The sequence below is a fragment of the Dasypus novemcinctus genome, chromosome 27, assembly GCF_030445035.2.
Source record: "Dasypus novemcinctus isolate mDasNov1 chromosome 27, mDasNov1.1.hap2, whole genome shotgun sequence".
In the NCBI taxonomy this organism is placed as follows: Eukaryota; Metazoa; Chordata; class Mammalia; order Cingulata; family Dasypodidae; genus Dasypus; species Dasypus novemcinctus.
The window spans coordinates 1,822,712-1,827,267 of NC_080699.1; positions in this window are offsets into that span (position 1 = coordinate 1,822,712).

Here is a 4,556-nt window from a genome sequence, read left to right on the forward strand (position 1 = left end):
TGAAAGTCATTTCTGCAGCACAGCCAGGAACCGAGGTAGAATCCGGTAACACAGTGGTGTGTATAGCAAGGCCCCGAGTCAGGGGGGAGAAGGAACCCCTGCCCCTTCCCCACCAGCCCCACTCCCTGTCCCTCCTCAGGCCACATCTCCATTCCACTCGCTGCCTTTGGAGAAAGGGCCCCTAGGGAAGGCGGCAGCGGTGGAAGGCAGCCCATGCCAGGGGCACCGAGGGCGGCTTCCTCGGTGGGCGAGACCGAGAGCCCCGGCCCTGGGTGCCCCGGGGACCTGTGCTGACTGCCTCTGCCCAGGCCAGGCCTCGGCCGGGTCCTCCAGCTCTCCGCCTTAGTTTCCTCGTCTTAGGAGGGGGCAGGAACGGTACCCTGAGTCGTCAGGCTCTAAGGAGGGCACTGGGTCCTGCTCGGCGAGGTGCCTGGAGCACGTGCGGCGGAGCTCACCCCTCGGCCCCGACGGAGCTGTCCCATCCCACCCGCCCTCGGCCAGACCCCCGAAAACACCCACAACTTCTCCAGGGCCCCCGGCAGGACGGAGTGTCCTCAAGGTCAGTGGGAATCGGCGAGCAAAGAGACAGCATCTTCACCAATAGTGGTTAAAATAGTGGAAATTTTAGGTGGTCTATGGCCATACGAACACATTGCTCGGGTCTCTCCCCTGATGGACCCTGCCGGGTAAACTTCCTTCAATTTAAAGCTTTTTTTTAAAGTAGGATTTTGTGATGAATTAGATGGCATATATTTTTTAAAAGATTTATTTATTTTATTTATTTCTCTCCACTTCCCCCCCCCCCCCCCCCCCCCCCCCCGCCCAGCCCCAGTTGTCTGTTCTCTGTGTCTATTTGCTGAGTGTTCTTCTTTGTCCGCTTCTGTTGTCAGCGGCACGGGAATCTGCGTTTCTTTTTGTTGCGTCATCTTGTTGTGTCAGCTCTCCTTGTGGGAGGCGCCATTCCTGGGCAGGCTGCACTTTCTTTCGCGCTGGGCGGCTCTCCTCATGGGCGCACTCCTTGCGCATGGGGCTCCCCTACGTGGCACAGCGCTCCTTGCGCGCATCAGCACTGCGCATGGGCCAGCTCCACATGGGTCAAGGAGGCCGGGGCTTGAACCGCGGACCTCCCGTGTGGTAGGCAGACGCCCTATCCACTGGGCCAAGTCCGCTACCCTCAGTTTGAGGTTGATCTCAGTTTGAAGAGAGCGCTGCAGAGACCTCATTGGGCTCTAAAATTCTGTGATTTTGTTTTGTCTTGGTATTTCCATGAGTGTGCAGTGTAAGCAGAGTCTAGACAATAAGAATTTCTTTGAGAGGGCAGGGGGCAAGTCTAAGCAGCTCTCTTCTCGAGAGTCCCTGGAGCTAAGTCTTCCTTTCCTCCCCCAGGACTGTTTCCTGTGAGCCGGCTCCTCTCTCTGTCGCTGGGAACCCCCGCCCCCAGGGCTCACTAGGCCCCTCTTACGATGAGGAAACTGACAGAGAAACACACTGCAAAGAAAGATGGCTGTGAAACAGGTCGGTCTCGGGGTGTTAGGAAGGAAAGCGCACGACTGGAGGAGGAAGTGCGCAGGGAAGGGGAGTGTTTGGGAGTAGAGCCTCCTTAGCAGAAGCAGAGAGGAGAGGATCTGGAGACCTAGGCGGCTCAGAGGGTCGCGTTCAGTCGCGAGGGCTTTGAAGTGGGTGGAGGTGTGGGGCCCCCAGAAGGGAGCACCTCTCACACCCGCTGAGTGTGTCACACCCGGGCCTGGAGCAACGCAGGGTGAGACTTGCCCCGAGTGCTTCCAGTCCTTAGAGGGTAAGAGGTGCTCAGGGAGACGTGCTGAGTGAAATGAGTGGCTGAGCTGGAAGCTTGTGAACTAGAAAGCAAGTGAACAAAATGATTTTTTCCAAAAGTCATAAAATTATAAAAATATTTTCATGCAAAAGTAAATTTTGACTTGTTAGCAAGAAGACACTTCCAAAGTTTAAGTGAAGACAAACGAAGACAGCACTTTCAAGATAAAATGTTGGCTGAGAGGAGGCATTCCTGCAGGGACGGTGGGCCTGGGGTTGCAGCAGCGGGAAAGCTGCAAATCTGGAAGAAGGCGCTTTGAAAGAGATGTCACCCAGATATTCATTTATTCACTCATTTATTTACTGAGCATTTACCAAATAGTAAGCCCTGGTGTTAAAAAATAACAAGAGGCTTAGACACTAACAGTGAGAACGAAGTCTAATCCTGGCTTGTTCAGAAGATAAGATAACGTGGTAACGGGGGTAGGGTAGACTTTTAGCCAAGAGCTCAGAGGGGCCTTGTGAGCACTTCTGCCCGTGAAGGTAAAGCTCTCTGTGGTACCTCTGGATTCAGAGGGTGCAGAATTCTTTCTGGGTTTCGTTGCAATTTACCATGCCAAGAGGAAGATGGAATTAGCACCTCTAAAGATTAGAAACGAAGCAGGGAAGAGTCCAGAACAGTGTATGTTGCAGCCGCCTGCTGACGCCAGGCTCGTTACCGCATTCCTCTTGCGTTTGTGCATTTGTTCACTGCACCTGTTGTAGTGCCAGCTCCGTGCCGGGACTTGGCTAGGCAGGCTGCAAAGTGGTGAGCAGGAGAGCCGGGCTCGCACAGAACTGACCCCCTAGCAGAGAAGATGGACTTTCAGCCCGGGAGCCAGTGTCGGCTGAGTGCTGGGCGGGGAGGGGGGGATGCAGGAAGGGAGCTGGCAGGGGAATTGACCCAGCCCAGGGACCCGCGGCCGTGACGTCAATAGAAACCCTGGTGTGGGCTACCCCTGCTTTGGACAGGGACCCCCAGCCTTCCATGCGGTCGACTCTCCATTTCTAATGCTCATCAGAGCGTTTGGATTTCCTCTTTTGATACAATGTAGGCTCCAGTTACAAAAGGCCCCTGAATCCCGGCTTTCCACAAGGCAGCAGACTCACTGTCATGCTGGGAACAGCCCCTCCTCACCTTCCCACTCAAGGCACTTCTCCTGTTAAAAATTCACCAGAAATTTTACCTCCCTTGCTTGATTGAAGATAATCACTTGACATCATTTCTCACACTCAGCATTTCCCATTTAGCTCACCAATCAATCCGAGATTTGTTGGGTTCCATTGTGTATATGCAAGATATATATGCACCATTTCTAATATGGAAGTTTATATTATCTCTCATAAGACTCTAAAATACTCAAAGATAGCCCCCATGTCCAACCTAGATTCTCTAATCCCCATCGCACCCATGTTAAGGATAATAATCATCGTGGATGAAGTAATAGAAGAAATCACTACTGGTTACCCAGTTCTTACTATGTGTTAGTAGGCAATAATGAGCAAAACATATATTATCTTGCCTAATATTTACAAAAATTCTATGAAGTAGTTATTAATATCGGCATTTTATATGTGATTCAGTAGGAATCAGAGGCCTGATTTCCTAACAGGGTCACACTCCTGGGTTCTGGGTGGATGTGAGATTTGAGGGATGCTGTCCAAGGCAGGGCGGCCATCCTGTAAGCTGGCCACCCATCTGCACGGGGTGGCTTGAAGGAGCCCCTGACCACCAGGCTTCCTTTCCTGGAAATTGCACGCGAGACCCTGGGTCACTAAGACCGGCCGCAGCAAGGTGAGGTTGTGCGGGGGTGCCACGAACCATCTGCGAGCGGAGCCGCGAAGGCCCGCGCAGGGAGCAGGAGCCGCGGAGGCCGGTGGGAGGGAGCATGGGCCTGCCCGGGCAGCGGCCACACCGTGTCGGGAGCCGCCTTCAGGCTTGGCACGGCCCCGGGCCCCGTGTCCTGGTCGTGGTCCCCTCTCCGCCTCGTCCAGCCTTCCCTCCTTTTTCTTACGTAGTTTGAGTGGGTCTCAGTTTCTTTCAACCAAAGAGACAATCTTCCTTCATTCCCATGCGAAGTGCTTAAAAATGTAGAATATTGTCCTGTGTTCTCTTTGGTGAAGAGATGAGAAAGAAGATATTCTGAAAGAAAGTACAAGAAATCACTGGGCCAAAAAGACCTATTTTAGTTTTGCACATAAAAAATCTGTCTACATTTGATTAAGAACGTCTGCTCTGCAAACCCTCACAGGGCCAAACATTTTAGAACCTTTTTTTCTTCCTAGGCAGAGAAGAGAGATCGGCAAACCGTCACCCAGACTACTTCTCCTCCCGAAGTTCAATATTAAAGTGACTCTAAAATGTGCAAGTTCAATGTTAAAAAGGGATTCTAAATGACTGCGCTATCAACTGCCTGCGAGGGAACTTGGAGGGGGAAAAGCCCTTTTCCCCTTCCTCTGTTTAGCGGCCATCAGGCTCTGTGCTGCAGACCCAGTCAGTGATTCTCTAGAGCCGACGGACCAGAAGAGTACAGCAAAGCAAAAGCAAACGAAAATCTAAGTTAAACTTTCCCGAAAGTTTCCAAGTACTAAGTAGTCAAGAAAAAGAGAATGGAGTGACGTGGCTCTGTACCAGGAGGCAGGTGGAAGGGAACGGAGGAGGCCACTTCGTCTGGAACCGTGCGCTGGGCGCAGGGTCTAAGCGGCCTCGCCTCGGCGGGTGGGCGGTGACCCTGAACCCTGCT